This window comes from Bidens hawaiensis, unplaced genomic scaffold, assembly GCF_021521415.1.
Source record: "Bidens hawaiensis isolate Kalapana, Puna unplaced genomic scaffold, B.hawaiensis_p1.1 tig00064517_1, whole genome shotgun sequence".
In the NCBI taxonomy this organism is placed as follows: domain Eukaryota; kingdom Viridiplantae; phylum Streptophyta; class Magnoliopsida; order Asterales; family Asteraceae; genus Bidens; species Bidens hawaiensis.
Window position 1 is genome coordinate 1 of NW_027506552.1, and position 18,894 is coordinate 18,894.

General features: G+C 43.0%; 1 pseudogene; it reads right to left on the reverse strand.

Annotated features, from left to right (window-relative positions):
• Positions 1 to 7,325: 7,325 nt before the first annotated feature.
• On the reverse strand, positions 7,326 to 8,139 carry LOC143618162 (ethylene-response factor C3 pseudogene; annotated as a pseudogene).
• Between the last annotated feature and the right edge of the window lie 10,755 nt (positions 8,140 to 18,894).

Sequence of the window (18,894 nt, forward strand, 5' to 3'; positions counted from 1 at the left end):
TTTAGCCAACAACGAAAGTATACCGAGGAGCAATGGACAATCCTCAAGTGCATTCGAGAAAAAGATGAATCTTTGCTAGACTTCATCACTCGCTTCAACTCGAAGAAGCTAAGTCTAGGTAACATTAGCGAAGATCTTGTTCGCGCTGCCTTTATTCAGGGCGCAAACGATCCAGAGCTCATCCGCACCTTAACGGGTAAAGATGGCATGCCATCCACATGGGATGCCATTATGACAGCAGCTAAACGCTTTGCGGAAACGGAGAAGCAACTGGGCAGAGATCTCCCACAGAGCACAAACCTCTATACCCAGAAAACAAGGGAAGACAACGTCCTTACCGCCCGATTAAACAAAAAGCGAAAGCTAGGCATTTGGCAGTCAAGGGTCAACTTTGACACCTCATCCGGCTTGCAAAATCGGTTAGGCGGAAGGGATAACGTACAGTCAAACAAGAACTCCAGATGGACGCCGCTCACCAAAAGCGTCACCGAGATATTCGCCACTGAGGAGCTCCCATGGCCAAAGCCTCAAATAATCCGACATCGTCACAATGCTGATCGGAGCAAATACTGTGACTTTCACAGGACAAAAGGCCACAACACCGAAGAATGCATAGACGTGAAGGACATGGTCGAAGCATTCGTCAGAGATGGGACGCTCGCGCACCTCGTGGCGCAATGAACGCTGAGCAGGCTGATGCGTGTAGAACCCCAGCTGGGGAAAACACGAATAAAATTCCAGCTTCAATGTGGAGACTACATGCTGCGTAAAGAACGAGATCCCGAACCAGGTGCGTATCGGCTCGATGGCACTCCCATCCCAACATGGAAGGGAGCTCATTTACACAGTTTGCATGTAAATCAATTCCAAATTTGTAAAGAAAAGGCCAAGAGCCACTTCTAATGGAAATGATTCTCCTTAAAACATCGACGCTGATGATTTTACATTTATACTTTATGAACACTAATGCCGGTTTTAACCGCATAAATACGTGGAAAGTCGTTGCGTGGGGAAGGCGGCAAAACCCGCATAAACCCAAAAAACGACAAACCTTCACGCAGGTCAGTTGAAGGGGAAAAGTTCAGTCCCATTAAATGAAAGTGCCGGTCTATCCGCATGAATCATGAAAAAGGGAACTGAACACTAACCTATTGACAACCGCGCGTCGAACGGTTAATTTATTCAACACGGATATGCCGGTTTTCACCGCATAAATACGTGGAAAGTCGTTGCGTGGGGAAGGCGGCAAAACCCGCATAAACCCAAAAAACGACAAACCTTCACGCAGGTCAGTTGAAGGGGAAAAGTTCAGTCCCATTAAATGAAAGTGCCGGTCTATCCGCATGAATCATGAAAAAGGGAACTGAACACTAACCTATTGACAACCGCGCGTCGAACGGTTCAAAACAGAATTTCTAACAAAAGGATGAGGAAAACCTACACGCAGGTCAGATATGGGTAAAGTTTAGCCATCCTACTAAGTGCAAGTGACGGTCCTACCCGCACAATCACGAAAGAGGAAGCAAAACTTCACACCTATTATCTACCACGTTCAAAGGTTAACTTATCCTCAGAAAGGATGAGGAAAACCTACACGCAGGTCAGATATGGGTAAAGTTTAGCCATCCTACTAAGTGCAAGTGACGGTCCTACCCGCACAATCACGAAAGAGGAAGCAAAACTTCACACATATTATCTACCACGTTCAAAGGTTAACTTATCCTCAAAAGATGAGGAAAACCTACACGCAGGTCAGATGGTAAAGTTTAGCCATCCTACTACGTGCAAGTGACGGTCCTACCCGCACAATCACGGAAGAGGAAGCAAAACTTCACACCTATCTACCACGTTCAAAGGTTAACTTATTCTAAACACTTGGAAAATTGCTAATTTAAACTAAAGTATGCAAGTCATACAACGTTTACAAAGCAAGGAACCCAACGAAAGTAGCGGTCTTACCCGCAAAAAGATTTATATTTCACAATGATTCATTACAAGAATGGCCGGGTAACTACCCGCCTACAAGAAAATAAATCTATACAAGCTAAATCTATCCTAGCAGTGGGAAGGGATCTTCAGGATCAGGCTTCAGGGCCACTTCCACTTGGACCAGCACCGTCAGTAGAGCGTGGCAGTTCAAGGAAAGCCTTAAGGATAGCTAGCCCATCATCAGCAGCAGCAACTTGATTCACCTTCACCACCACCGGATGCGGGAAGGCGGCGTACTGATTCACTGCTTGGTCGTAAACAGCTTCAGTATCAACATTATACAAAGGGAAGTTGGAAGGCGGGATGCCTTTCTCAACGAACCCTAGACCAAGCAGGAAGCCGACATTTTCCCCATCCTCGTGAGAAGCGTTGAGGGCTGCGCTCATAGCATCATCATAAGAGGTCTCAGCAAAGACCCGATGCACAACCTACAAGAAAATATACAAGTGTCAAAACCTTTTACAAAGAAAAGTGTAAAGACATGAAAAACATACCTGAGACAACGCTTCTCGAAGAAGCCATTCCTTGGCAACCAGGGTTTCTTGGAGGGCAGCTTGAGCTTCGTTACGGGCGCGATCGGCTTCACTCTTGTTGAGGTTGGCAAGCAACACTTCTTTAGCCGCAGCCTCTTCGACGCCCTTCAGCTTACGCTCAGCATGGTCAAGCACCCCCCTCTGGTCCAGGATTTCTTGGAGCTTTTTGGCGTCTTCTATCGCCAAGGCATCATGAGCCTGCTGGAGAGCCTCTAATTTGGCTTTAAGTTCTTCATTCTCCACGCGTAGAGGCTCAGCAACAGCTTCAGCATTGGTGGCCCTCTCGGTTGCGTTCCTTGCAGTTTCCTTAGCCAGCCGAAGCTGTTCATTAACAGCTTGGGCAGCCTTGGAACGGGCCTCGAGTCGTGCCTGAACTTCAACCTCGAGGGCCTTGAAGGCCTTCTCCTTTTCCGCAGCTACGGCGGAAAGCCTTTGGTTCTCCTCCCGGACAGCCCGCGCCTGAGCCACTTCTTTAAGGCGAGCTGCTTTTAACTTGTCGTTTTCACGACAAAGCAGCTCGACACGCGGCTGCATCCGGGCCAAGAGAACCCGAAGCTCATTGGTTAGCCTACCCTCCTGGTAGCTAGCCATGGCTTCCCCCAACGCACCACTGGGAGCAGCGTGACGAGCCCATTCCACGCACTCCACAGGGGTACGAAGGGTTGTTCCTCGGCGAATGTTCCATCGTGGAACAAACACTTCATTGGAATCCGACACTGCAAAAAACATAAAGCAGTTAGGAAAAGATGATAAAAATATATATAAATGGGCCAAAAGAACCCTACGCACCTGTAGGGTCAATTACAGGCCGATAGCCGCCGAACCCATCACCTGAACCCAACGGAAATCCATCCAAGAGGTCAGGCAGATGGGAAGGTGGCAGAGATTGGCGAGAAGCCCCATGCGTACCTGATGGATCGGCCGTCGTTGCCGATGGCGGGGGCATGGTAGCAGCCGCCGCGGTTGCCGCCGCGGAATCCGCAGCAAAAGTAACCGCCGGCTGGGTGAAAGATGCTGTAAAAATAGCACTCACAGCCGGCGGTGACGTCATCTCAGCTGGAACAGTCGGCTCAAAGGAGTGAGCAACTGAACCAACGGAAGCAGGCGCAGGCGCCTGGGTCGACGCCTCAGGTAGGCTGACCAAGCCTACCGTCATTGGCGGGGAGGTACTACTCTGCACTCCACCCTGGAATGCGTCAACATCCACGCCTGCGTAAAGAAGAAAAGTGTTAAATGATATTAAGCTATGAAGATAAAAGCTAAAGGAAATTTGTACTTACGGGTTTTCTTGAGCCTGAAAGTACGGACGGGCGGGGATGAACCCGATGGAGCCGGCCTCTTCACGCCGGTCACCGTTGTCATCCTGGGCTCTTCGGTGATAGTTGTCACAGCCTCCGGAATGGTGATCTTGTCACCACCGGGATTCCCCGCCACCTCTTCGCTCTCGGTCTCCGAATCAGACCGAGGCGCTGGATCGGCAGTGGAGGCCACCTTCTCCTTCCTTTTCCCGCCGGCAGCCTTCTTCTTCCGCACCAACGGAGGACCATCTGCGGATTCCTCATCAGAACATACGATTAAAGGAATTCCAGCAGAGGTTTCAACATTGAGGGGTCGAGGGTCGAACAGCGCCTTACCTGGCCGACGGGCGCTAAGGATCTCATGGCCTAGCGGATAGACCTCCACGAACCGATCCGCCGTTTGTTCTAGGATGGGCAACTCGTTCTCGTCTAGAGCGCGAGTACCCATCCGAGCGGGACCGTCAGCCTCCCGCGGGTTCAGGAGCGACTGCAAGTCGTTCCCCTCTGAAATAAACAGGAAAGAAGATGAAGAGAAGAGTGAAAGTGTGGATTACAAAGAACCCTCTCCCCCTTTATATACTAATCGCAATTAATTCGATGAAATTAATGCGGAAGAGAGAGAAAATGAAGGTGCAATGAAACTATGACACGTGGCAAAAAGCACGCTGGCAACAGCTGTTGACAGGACGCATACCATTAATTTCGCGGCCACGCGCCCGAAAAATCGCGCCCACGCGCCTGAAAAAGCGTCTGGAATGACCATGTACTGTCACGTCACCATAACTTCCTGCACGATCTGACACAGTCAGAAGAAACCGTCGCACGACGTTTCAAAGGTTTGGACTGTTCTTATCCTTCCACCAACTCTTCGAATTTCAAAATTCAAAATTCAAAAAGATTAAAAAGTAAGCGGGAAAATACCCCTTACCTTGGCAAACAAGTAACCGTAAGACGGAGGCGGGTACAGTGTTAAGGCAAAACCCTTCACATACCTAGCACCCGCAGGGAATTGAAGCCAAGAAAACCTTGGCAAACAAGTAACCGTAAGACGGATGCGGGTACAATGTTAAGGCAAAACCCTTCACATACCTAGCACCCGCAGGGAATTGAAGCCAAGAAAACCTTGGCAAACAAGTAACCGTAAGACGGAGGCGGGTACAGTGTTAAGGCAAAACCCTTCACATACCTAGCACCCGCAGGGAATTGAAGCCAAGAAAACCTTGGCAAACAAGTAACCGTAAGACGGATGCGGGTACAGTGTTAAGGCAAAACCCTTCATATACCTAGCACCCGCAGGGAATTGAAGCCAAGTATACCTCGGCAACCAAGTAACTATAAGACGGGTGCGGGTACAGTGTAAAGGCAAAACCCTTCACATACCTAGCACCCGCAGGGAATTGACGCCAGGAATACCTTGGAAGTAAAGTAACCGTAAGACGAGCGCAGGTACAGTGTTAAGGCAAAACCCTTCACATACCTAGCGCTCCGCTGGGAATTGAAACCAAGAAGGATCTTCTGGGCAATGCTTGCGGAAACAGAAATAACATCCCCGCATAGCGGGAACGTCGAGAACCACGTTGTTTGAAGCTCCAGGATGGAATTGGTGGTTTTAACATAATTGATCACTATGTTCAAAACTACCAAAACCTCATGGAGAATCCACACAAGTGGGACTCAACGCTCCTGACTTGCGAGGAGGTTACAGACCTACCCGCATCATACCCAAAGACCAAGCAGGAAACTCGGGAATTTTTGCAAGTGACAAGGACTTCCGCGGGAAGAATCCCCATGGAAAACCTTAAAAAACCCTTTTCAAAACCCTTTGCTTAAAGTCCAAAAGTTCACCTCACTTTATTAAACACTCATGAGAAGAATATTGGACTGGGGGGACTTGAAGAGGTAGGTCCCAGCAGAGCCCAGTTGGACCCGCAAGACTCACCTTGAAAAGGGACGTCTGCGCAGAAACCAACTGGACCCGCAGGACCAACCATGCTCAGAGACGTGACGTCCTTACGCGCAGTACGCAAGCTGTTCCCGCAGGAAATGCCTCCCAATGGTGAAGGACTCCGCCTGTCCCCGCAGCCTCGGATACAAGCCATCAGGGAAGGCCACCCGCGCAGCAAGGCTACACGCACAAGGCACTTAGCTCTCAATCACTCAGTGTCACCTGAAGGAATGAGCAAAGCCGGGAACAATCCCGCACAAGGGCGGGAGGGGGAATACTCCCGCCTAAATAAGCCAGTCCGTACGATACAGGAAGATCTTCTGTACTGTACCTGACGAGGTATGGGAAAAAGATCTGACTAAAGATACGACAGCTTATTGACAACAGTATGGCGAGCAGCATGCTCCTGTACTGTGTCACTATTAGCCGCTGCCTACTCACCAACTACTGCCATACCACGTGCGTAGCCGGCAGTTGGTGGAAAAGGAATAGTACACAGCAGGCCTGGTCACTATCAGCCGCTGCCTACCCACCAACTACCAGCAGGGCACGTGCGTAGGCCACTGTTGGTGGAACAGGAACACTGTTGCAGCCGGCCACACCTCCTTGGAAACCTACCTTCGGCTATAAATACCACAAATGGTATGATCATCTAATCTTAACATATCTTATCTTATATCATCATATTATACCTGATATCTGCTCTAGCAATCTCTTAATATACACTTATATTTAAAGAGCAATCTAGTCTGATTCTCACGCCGGAGGGTGGTCACAAGGAGGAACCCCCCCCCCCCTTCTCAGTGACAAGCTCACGGTGTCTGTTTTGCAGGTTATCAGAAGAACCATCTTCTTAGGGTCTAACCCCTCGTGGGAAACATCTATCTAACCCCCAGGTTACCAGTAATCTGCCCGGGGTCCGGTTAGTGTTTCTTCAATGTCCTTTTAAAATTATATCTGCTCAACACTAGTACGATTGGTTATATATTACATATTATGGAAAGAAACACGCTTTTAACGTGTTTTAAGTGTAAAAGTTATAACTTATAATTGTACAAAGATTACGACCTAAAGAGTTACCAACCAAGAATGACATTTCATAAGACGGTTAGGGCACCACAATTGTTTGTCATATATATATATATATATATATATAGAAAAAAAAAACATTCGGCCAACACAATTATTAATTTTGTCATGTTTAACATAAAATCAAGCCCATACATATTTGTCACGTTTGCATATGAAAAATAAGCTTTTTACAACTGATTATGTCACGTTAATACCGTTGCCACGTACCATCTAATGCGTTTGCAATGAAACATAAAAAAAATGAAAGTCTTTTTATCATCTTTACTCTTTGAATCATAAATATTACCAAGAATAATTTTACACGCCTAATACATAAACAACTTTAAAAACAAAACGGTAATAACTATATAATCATGTATACAATATGTATTAAATATTTAAATGTAATACACAAGACGATTAGACAGTTAGTTAACCGTTCACCACACTCTCTTTTAACACCCACTGTATCTACCACGCACTATATAAAATAGCAGTATGCGTCTCAACTCATAGTTCTCTACTTAAAACCAGTTCTGCATTGAGAACCCGTAACTAAACTTAGAAAAATTTACATAGAGATGAAGATACAACAAAACAAAGTACAAACATGATAGATTGATAAAACAAGATTTTACCAAGATATTGTGGAACTAGTTTCCGAGGAACACAACAATTGTTCTAGATAATCCGCACCCAAATCCTCAAACACCACCAAACTCTTGTCATCCGTCCCACAAACTCCAATATTATCTTTCTTTTTCCTATTAACCGGTCTTTTCCTCAAGGAGTGACGTTTTTTTAATGCCATTACCGGTGAACACCCTTCTTCAAACCCATACTTCATTTCCAACAAAGACTCTTTAACTCTCTCGGCAGGAAAGTTCAACACGGCCGTGGTCCCTCTCATCGAAAATGCGGCTTGATCATACGCCATGGCGGCCGCTTCGGCGCTATCAAACGTCCCAAGCCACACCCGGACCCCGTGTCGGGTAGAGTCTCGTATTTCAGCCGCGAATTTCCCCCACGGGCGTCGTCTTACCCCTCGGTAAGACTTTGGTGTCCGTGGGGGCTCGGGTTTGGATTGGGATGATTCGGACGTTACGTCCTCTTCTTTGATGATTCGGGTTGTTGAGGATTCGGATTCGGATGAGGGTTCGGGGATTTTGGCTAACATGTTGAAAAGAAGCATGTCTTCGGAGTCGTTGAGGTTAAAGGGAAGGGAATTGTGGTGGAACAGGAGTTGGTCCCATGATTGGTTTAAGGTGGGATGGTTTTGTTGAATGAAGGAAATGTTTGCCATTTGTGAGAATTTGTTATGAGTGATGAAAGCAGAGTGTTCTGTCTTTATATACTGCTGGAAAATCTTGATGTTCTAGAGAGATTTGTTAAGAGTAATAAATGGTGGCTTGCTTAATTTTCTGTGTGTTAACTAAATGTAATAGTTTTATATTTCAAGTTGTGATATATTTCACTTATATATTTTTTATGTGCACCCTCAAAAGGGTTTTTTCTACGAGATCTAGGGGTTATTCACAAGTTAAACCAAGCCAAGCCAAGGGGTTACCATCTATTGCAACCCTACTAATGTATTTTAATCTTAGATGTATAATTTAGTATTTTAAAATAGACTTTTTGCGAGCCAACGAGCCACATCAAGGTGAACCAAGTTTCGCTTGGGCTTGCTTGTTTATTACCGACCACATTTGAGCAAGTTTTTTTCTATACATTTTTTATATAAGGTAGACACTTGAGTTATGTTGATCCGCCAAATATTAGAAGAGTAACACCAGAAGAAAAAGCATCAATTTGCTAGTGAATCTATGTTTAGTTTTAGTGTTTTAAATTTAGTTATAAAGAAAAGAAATTGATTACATAAGTTCTGATTTGTATGTTTTGTCACTTTTAGCATGTTTTTAGCGGCTTGTTTAGCTGTCTTAGAAAATTACTTTTGTAATGTAAAATTTGAAATAAATATTTACTTTGAAGTGTATAGTAAATCTAATTTGATTGTTTTCACTATAATTTGATTAAAATAAATTAATGATTATTCTATTGTTTGATAGTTAATTTAGGTTTTTAAGTCAATTAACTATTTTGAAAACAAACATCTAATAAAACGCATGGTTAGGAATTTAGGATACAATATGAGTGTTTGACTAATATTAAACTTTAAGTTGTTATTTAAATGAATAGTCAAAATGTAGACTAGAGTTCGATTAATATATAGCATAACTTTACTATATATGACATACGAGATCTAAAACGAATCTAATAAAATACTATAAACACAAATCAATTATCAATTGCTACTTATATATATTTTAATGGGAATGGGTTTAAAAGCTCGGTTAAAAGGTATGTTTTTTTCATCATATATTGTTAGTCGATTATAAGAAATGTTTTGGTGATAATTCTCTCTTTCTTTCAGTGTTTGTTACTCAAATCAGAAATCACTTTAGGTTATAAATTTAAAACTATAACTTTTTATTTTTATTTATTGTATTTAAACAACATTGTTTAAGGGTAGATGGGGCGTTCTATTCGGAGAGCTAGTACATGGTATGATGGTAACCCTTCCGAGTAGTAGAGCTCGGACAATTAATATATGAAAAAAGTATATATATTGAGCTTGACATTTTCTAGAATAAAAATGAGCACAGCCACATTTCTTTGTACATTAAATTTCTTTAAAATCACACACATATTCACACCCCATTTATTCATAAATCATTTGTTATTGATTTATAAAAGGTTAAAAAATATTTTTTTTCTTTTTTAATATTTATTCTTTGTTTTAAAAACATATATTAAACTATCGCTATCAACCACGCCTTTCCCACCCCGTCTGAAATCCACCTTAGCCACGTTGGAAGTTGTCCATGCATTGGAGGCCATTGTCCGATCATCACTTGGAAAAAGAAGTCCGTAATTTTCAGGTGTGGATTTCCTTGGTTATTGAGCCAAGTTTCAGAAAGGAAAAAAAAAAAACTAAATACACAAAATTTGGGAGGTCGTTTTGTGTCATCAGGGGATCAAGAACAAATAAAAAAAGAGTGAGAGATGGAGGATGAACTTGCTAACTAGAAGTTCAACGCAAATAGGGTAAATTAGGGTAGAGGAAAAAGTGGGTTTCAACTTTCAAGTTACATGGCATTCCAGCTTTGGCTGGCTGGATGGTAAATACTTTTTTATTTGAGAATTAAGAGTGAAGACCAGGGTACAAATTATGGCATGAGATAGAATTTGTTACGATAGAAGTAGTGGGTGTATGTATTCATAAAAAAAAAACTTTTACATTAATTTGAACTTTCACGCCAGTCCTTTTTAGTTTATGTAAGTTATAAATTCAACATTTTAGTTAAATAATCTTTTAGTTAATAATGACTAATTAAATTGAATAGATGACAAACTTATTTGTTATATAACTAAATTGTTTTATAAGTTTATATTTTCTAAAAAGATGGGTGATAAGTCGTAAAAATGTAATAGTATATAAGGAGGTTTGTATGGTTGAAGCTGAAATTGGAGGTTATTAAAAACTGTAAAAACTTTAATATCTTATAAGGATATGATGTACTCCAATAGTTATCTCGGTAGTTAAAAGCATTTTAAGGGCTTCCTAACATTGATGAGAATTATTTTCTTTAATACAACACAACATTTTAGAGAATAAAATATTAGTTGATCACATAATAAAAGGTAGCTAATTAGTCAAGAACTCAAGATAAGTTACATGTATGTATGCATGATTTACAAGAGTAAAAGCCATTGATCTGGAAATAGGAACTGTAGAGAGCACGTGAGTCAAATGACGCAAGGCGGCGGGTCAAAGCAAGATTTTGACGGCATTTATCAACTCCATGTTGTGGCAAGTTCTTCTCCCCTAGACTTAACGGACGATAGGTATGCTACGAATCAAAAGTATATAATTGTAAATTTGTAATTATATTACAAATCAAATTCACGGTAGAGCATTCACCGTAAGATCGCGGATAAAATTTACATAGAATCGTAGATAATAAGACCAACTGTTATGGTTTAATTAACAAGGCTGGTTAAAACGTAGCATCAACGTCACATCACTGTCTCGTAGACAATAAAACTTTAACTAGCTAACCCTTTAACAAAGGTGTTGTGGGTTAACAAGGTTTAACTAGATACTAAAAAAAACAAAGGAAAAATTGTCCAAGTTATTGAAGCATGGGCGTACATGTCGTCAAAGATACTGCAAGTTTTCGTGTTATTGCTATTTTTGTTCTTACAACTTTCAAATTGTTATCTTAGTTGTTTGCTATAATCAATAAATTGTCTAGTTAATTTTGCTAGTTTTATTCATTAAAACCCTTCAATTAAGTGTTATGAGTGTTTGGCTAAATATTGATGAATATTTAGTATTAGGACATGTAATCATATTCATGAATTGATATCAAGTTCTTATCAATAGTTTTGATGAAATATGAATTTTTGTGTAATCATTGATTTCATTCTATTGACTAACCAAACACATCTTTCTATATTTCCTCCCAATGATTCATTTTACTATGTCTGTTATTTTTGCGTATCAAACACTATCTTAGTATATTGAATTTCAATAGACGCGTTTATCTATTTGTGCATCGTTTACCATCTCTATAACAAGATGAACCAAATAAACAACCATAACAAATATCAAAATCTAAACCGACTCAAACATCAAAATTTTGAACTCCACCGAACTTGACCACCAAGGCACCCACTTATCATTCGATTACCCAATTCACAGCTATCACTTATGAACATACACGGTCAGTCCAACAATTAACCCATTTACAACTTGATTGTTATCGGTCTTTCATTTAACATGTTTATGTAAATAGGTTAAACTAGGCATGCTCGATTTACACTATTTTAAGTGCGCGCGTGAGTGTGTGGTTGATGTTTTTGAGAAATAAAAACATGGGACGTGTTTGGATTTGACAATTCAACCTGCCAACTTATCAACCATCAATCGTCCAATACAAGTATACAACATTAGTTGCATCCTTTACAACAATGACAAGTGAAGAAGCTTATGCCGGATCAAATGAAGAAGCTTCCACTTTCATGTTTTTCTAAGATGTTTTTTGTTGTATGCTTGGGTGATTATTGATGAACCTTCATTGTATCTGTTAACGTGTGCGGTTTATAAAAAAGTAAGCATTTAAAAATCATTGATTCATTGTATAACATCATGTTACCGTAACTCTTTTTTGAGTTTTTTACTAAAATGGGTAGGGAGTGATTAGTCTTTTTACACGAAATAAAAGGTTTTGGGGGGTGTTTAACCTATTTTGATAAATATTTTCAAAAGAACCTATATTGATAAATAATTATTTCTCTCGTAAAAAAAAAAAAAAAAAAAAAAACTCCTGCTTTTTTTTCCCTTAAGAATTGCTAACGTCTTTATTAGATATATTTTTTATTCTTAATTTCCAAACTTCAATTAATATCCTTAAACTTAATCATGGCTTGACTTTGTAGACACAAGATAAAATTAGGCGAGTTATGTTGTCGTTAAGCGGAGGCGCGAGTCTACGTGGACAAACTTAGCCAGCTAGGCTGAACATACGTGAGGGGACCATTATAGTTTCCCACTTTGGCACTTTCCCCCCTCGTGGGTTTAACTTTTGTTTTTCATAAATTGGATCAAAAAGAATATAATTGTCCTTTTCAATATAGGAAGTATGAGTTTCTTAGTGGAGACTGAAGTTCAAACCCAACTGATAACACTTTAGGAAGGACATGAGTGACTCAATGAAGAAAGACTATGATCTTTGTGATTTCCAGTTCAATCCTGAGGGCGTCCAGGTTTTACCACTAGCCGGGCCTTCGTGTGACACCAGGTAAATTCCCAACCCCTTAAACTAAGTAATCAACCTAATAATTAGGTGATTGTAAATGTTATGCGCGCCATGTTAGTCAGCGCGTGCATTTGTTATGTGCGCCCTGCGCGAGCGCGCTATGTTAAGAATCAGCGCGGGCACATTATGTGCGCCCGGCGCGAGCATATGTTAGAATCAGCGCGGGCATTTATGTTTGCCCTGCGCGAGCGCGCCATGTTAGTCAGCGCGTGCATGTGTTATGTGCGCCCTGCGCGAGCGCACCATGTTAAGAACCAGCGTGAGCATATGTTATATGCGCCATGCGTGAACGTATTGGCCTTATGTTTTCATGTAACTTAAACGTTATGTTGTCTATGGGTTGACCATCCCGCATGATGCTAAGGCGGGTGCATCCTACATCGTTTATGCGCGTGCGGAAGGGAACTAACCTACCCGCATGGCGGGAACGTTGAGAGCTAGTTTGTCTGAAGCTCCAGGATGGAATTGACTTCAACATGACTGATCACTATGTTGAAATACCAAAACCACCTGGAGAATCTACAAATGAAACTCAAATGTCCCTAACTGCGAGAAGGTTACGCACCTACCCGCAGCAAAGAAATGTTCTACACGCAGGAAGCTATGCGCACCAAGTTATACGCGCAGAACACTTAGTCAAAATGATCAGATTTAAGGAAATTGTCCCCACCCAAAAGAGGGCGGTTGCGTGTTTCAGAAAACTTCTACTTTTTACTGTACACTGTCTAAAGCACTGAAAAAGCAAACTGTAAAAGTCAACTGCCAGCCACCCACTCTCACCAACCACAGCCCTGCATGTCCTGTCCATATCAAATCAGAATCTTTAATCTACTTTTCTACTCTTTTTAATAAATAATAATAATTTCCATACTTTATCATCATTTCAAAAGATTACAATTCCCTAAAGCAAGGGATTATGTTCCCTTGAGTTTGCCTATAAATTTGTAGCCTAAATTATCACCCAAAACACACTTCAAAGAACTACAAACTTGCACTAATCTTTTCCCAAGCATCCGTTGTTTCCAGCTCCGATCCTGTTACTAGGTAAGCCGAGATTATAACCTTGAGATCTACTTTCCAACCCTTATATCTTGATCTTAATATATATATTTGTTATTTAATCGTATTCTAGACCTTCGATTCCGAGGCCAACACCAAGAAAACCCGAATCTCGATTAATCCCTTAACAAGAACCACAGGTGAGTCTCACAGCCCCATTTTCACTGTTTTCACTATTTTAAACTGTTTTCGGGGCGAGGGACACGTACTTAAATAATGTTTTATCATGGTATACTTACAAGCTAAGCAAACGATTACGTGTTTAAGTTATGTTTCATGATGAGCAATGCGAACAATTATCTATGGTTTTTCGATGATAGTGCACCAGATTCGAGTAAGTGATCACTTTACCATTGGAACTCTAAGGGTAGGGACTGCTGGTTTGATCCGCCCACTCGTAGGGGTCGCACCTCTTACACAGACGAGTGCCTAGCATGTCACGGGGCAGTACTATGGGATTAAGCCCGCTCGTAGAGGTCGCTCCTCTTACGCAGACGAGCGCCTTGTTTTCCGGCACAACGTCCGCGCGTAACCCGCGGGACGGTATTACAGCACATATTCGCTCGTAGTGGCAGCGCCACTTACACAGACGAGCACAGTTTTCCAGAAGTGTCCGCGCGTAACCCGCGGGACGGTATTACGTTATTTTAGCTCGTAGTGGCAGCGCCACTTACACAGACGAGCACAGTTCCCAGAAATGTTCGCGCGTAACCCGCGGAACGATTTTATCAGAATATGTTGATAGAACTATGTTTTACCAAGCATGTGTTTTAATGATGCTAACAGAATTATGTTTCAGAATGATTATGATGCAATACGATTTATCAAGTTACTAAAACTTGTGAACTCACTCAGTTTATACTGATTCAAATGTTTTTACGTGTCTTTCAGGAGATAACTAGGTAGCGCATGGAGTCACACTTAGAGCACCACACGCTGAACATCTAAAACAAGCTTTTTGGAAGATTTTGGTTTTATCCCCTCGATGCGCACGGTTACCCGCCGCGCAAGGGGATATGGCGAGGAAATCTTCAGTTTTATACTTGGATGTTTTTTTTTTGTAATCTTAATCAATGTAATGTATTTGTATTAAACATTTCATGCGCAATGAAAATCTTTGAATGTTTTGCAATGGCCCGTGCTTAAGTATCAATCCCCACTCGTGCGCGCCCGGCTGTTTCCGCCGCTCAGGGCCGGGTGTGACAGATTGGTATCAGAGCTCTGGTTATAGCGAACTAGGAAAAGAAGTTTTTAACCTAGACTATAACCTTTGGGGAATCGCATGAAATATTTTTCAAAGAATATTTTCAAAAGAAAAATCACACACGCACTTAGGAACACGGGTCACAGTGTCTAGAGATAAGAACATTATGTGCTCTGAGTACATGCGCTAAGTTTGTTGTATTTTCTTTTTAAAAGAATGCCTCCAACCAGAGCCAAGGGAATTACCATGACACCCGAGGAGCTCGCAGAAATAATCGCGCAGGCGATTGCAACGCATGAGGCCAGCAAGGCCGAATCTAGTCAGGGTCGCCAAGAGAACGAGACCCCAGAACCCGAATCAGGAGCCTTGGACAAAGGTTGCTCCTATAAAACATTCATGGCCTGTAGGCCTTGGCCGTTCAAAGGCACCGAAGGAGCCATTGGGCTCTACAATTGGATTGACAAGATGGAGACAGTTCTCTCCATCAGCGGATGTAGTGAAAACCAGAAGGTCCTTTACGCGACCTGCATGTTCCAAGAAGCAGCTTCGTCTTGGTGGAAGCTCCAAGTAAAGACTTTGGGGCGAGAAGTTGCTCTTCACAAGACCTGGGAAGAATTGAAAGAAATGTTGATGAGAAAGTTCTGCTCTCGCGCAGAAATTCAGAGCTTGCAACAAGAATTCTGGAACCACACCATGGTAGGAACGGATATCGATGCCTACACCAATCGTTTCAACGAGCTTTGCCAGCTGGTGCCAGACATGGCAAACACAGAAGAAAAGAAAATCGAGAGGTACATCTTTGGGTTACCTCCTGTCGTTAGAGTCCCGCTCAACGCCGCCGCACCTCCGACCTTTGACGAGGCGGTTGCGCGAGCCATCACCCTTACAAGGGATACGGTTCGTGCGGGTATGTTGACCACCCGCTTGAACGAGCAGCGAACCTCTGACTCCAAGAGGAAATGGAACTCCCACCGAGGGTCAGACTTCAAGCAGCCACCGCCCAAGAAGCAGGAAAGCACAAGGGTTTACGCGATTCAAGCCGCGGAACCATCAAGGAAAGGATACAGCGGGCCTCGCCCATGGTGCAACAAATGCAAGTATCACCACGAAGGCGAATGCGCGAACGTCACGTGCGCCAAATGTGGCAGACCAGGACACAAGACGGTGAATTGCCGTGCTAAAGAAGCTGGAGCCAATGACAACTGCTACGCATGCGGGAAGCCTGGACACTTCAGTCGGGATTGCCCACAGAAAGGAAACCAAGCTCGCGGGAGAGCTTTTGTGATCGGCGCAGGCGAAGCAAAAGAAGAGCCGAATGTGGTAACTGGTACGTTTTTGCTTAACGGTCATTATGCATCTATCTTATTTGATACTGGCGCTGACCTAAGTTTTATATCCCATGAGTTTAAAAACTCCCTGGGCTTAGCGACCAGTAGGCTAGACAAACCTTATACTATAGAACTAGCCAATGGTAGGCAGTTATGCGCGAATGAAAGGACTGAGCAATGTGTGTTAGTCATGGGAGGTCATGAGTTCAATATTAACTTGTTACCAATAGATTTGGGAAGTTTCGATATTGTGGTAGGTATGGATTGGTTGGTCGAGAATCTCGCGGAGATTGTTTGTCATGAGAAACAGGTTCGGATTCCACTGTTGAACGGAGAAACTTTGATGATTCAAGGGGAAAGAAGGGGAGTTGCGACGAAACTGATTTCATGCCTAAAGGCGCGTAAGTGCCTAAGGAAAGGGTGCTACGCCTTCCTGGCGCATGTAGTAGAGAAGAAAGATGAGCGAAGAATTGAAGACTTACCAGTAGTGCGCGAATTTCCAGAAGTTTTTCCTGAAGATCTGCCCGGATTACCGCCGCCGCGACAAGTCGAATTTCGCATCGATTTGGTCCCAGGAGCTGCGCCAGTAGCACGAGCGCCTTATCGCTTAGCTCCATCTGAGATGCAAGAGCTATCCAATCAGTTACAGGAACTATTGGATAAGGGTTTCATACGCCCAAGCTTTTCACCTTGGGGAGCTCCAGTACTGTTTGTAAAGAAGAAAGATGGTTCGTTCAGAATGTGTATTGACTACAGGGAGCTGAACAAGCTGACAGTCAAAAATCGGTACCCCTTACCGAGGATTGACGACTTATTTGACCAGTTGCAGGGATCCAGTTATTATTCGAAGATAGATCTACGGTCAGGATACCACCAACTTAGGGTCCATGAGGAAGACGCGCCAAAGACAGCCTTCCGAACCAGATATGGCCATTATGAGTTCTTAGTGATGCCTTTCGGGCTAACTAATGCGCCGGCTATATTCATGGATCTGATGAACCGCGTGTGCAAACCATATTTGGACAAGTTTGTGATTGTGTTTATAGATGATATTTTGGTTTACTCTCGAACCAAGGCCGAGCATGAGCAACACCTGAGAATGATTTTGGAATTGTTAAGGAAAGAAAAGTTGTATGCGAAGTTTTCCAAGTGCGAGTTTTGGCTTAGAGAAGTTCACTTTCTCGGTCACGTTGTAAACGAGAAAGGAATTCACGTTGATCCTTCCAAAGTCAAGGCCATCGAAAACTGGGAAGCGCCAAAAACCCCAACTGAGGTGAGGCAATTCCTAGGACTAGCTGGCTACTATCGACGCTTCATTGAGAACTTCTCCAAGATAGCTCTACCTCTGACCGCGCTAACTCAGAAAGACAGGATGTTTGTTTGGGGCGAAAACCAGGAAGCAGCGTTTCAAATGTTGAAGCAGAAGTTATGTAGTGCGCCAATTCTATCTCTGCCCGAGGGGACAGATGACATCGTCGTTTACTGCGACGCTTCACACCAGGGACTCGGATGTGTCCTTATGCAGCGAGACAAAGTTATAGCGTATGCCTCGCGCCAACTTAAGACCAATGAGAAGAACTACACAACGCATGATTTAGAACTTGGAGCTGTTGTCTTCGCGCTAAAGATTTGGCGCCATTACCTCTACGGTACGAAATGTGTAATCTTTACGGATCATAAGAGCCTCCAACATATATTCGATCAGAAGGAATTAAACATGAGGCAACGAAGATGGGTTGAATTGTTGAATGATTATGATTGCGAGATCAAGTATCATCCGGGGAAAGCGAATGTGGTAGCAGACGCGCTAAGCAGAAAGGAGCGAATAAAAACGCTACGAGTCAAGGCTCTAAGGTTGACCATTCACGCAGATCTCTCTACCCGCATCCGAGACGCTCAGCAAGAAGCCTTGAAACCAGAGTTTGTTAAAAACGAATGCCTTGGGGGTATGATTAAGAATTTGGAACTTAAAGGGAACAACACTCGATATTTTGCCAACCGCATATGGGTCCCTCTCAAGGGAGGATTGCGCGAGCAAGTTTTAAACGAAGCTCACAAGACGCGATATTCCGTACATCCTGGCGCAGACAAGATGTACCAAGATGTTAAAACGCTGTATTGGTGGCCCAATCTTAAAGGCGCCATCGCGACGTATGTCAGTAAGTGCCTGACGTGTTCGAAGGTAAAGGCTGAATACCAGAAACCATCGGGGTTGCTTCAGCAGCCAGAAATTCCCATGTGGAAGTGGGAACAAATCTCTATGGACTTCATCACCAAACTACCAAGGACACCTGGGGGTTATGACACGATATGGGTTATTGTAGATCGGCTAACTAAGTCAGCGCACTTCCTGCCGATTAAAGAAACTGATAAAATGGAAAAGTTAGCCCGACTGTATATTCGAGAAGTAGTTTCAAAACATGGAGTCCCAGTGTCCATCATTTCTGATAGAGATAGTCGGTTCACCTCAAGGTTTTGGAGATCATTACAAGAGGGGTTAGGTACTCGACTGGACATGAGTACGGCTTATCACCCCCAAACGGATGGACAAAGCGAACGAACGATCCAGACATTGGAAGATATGC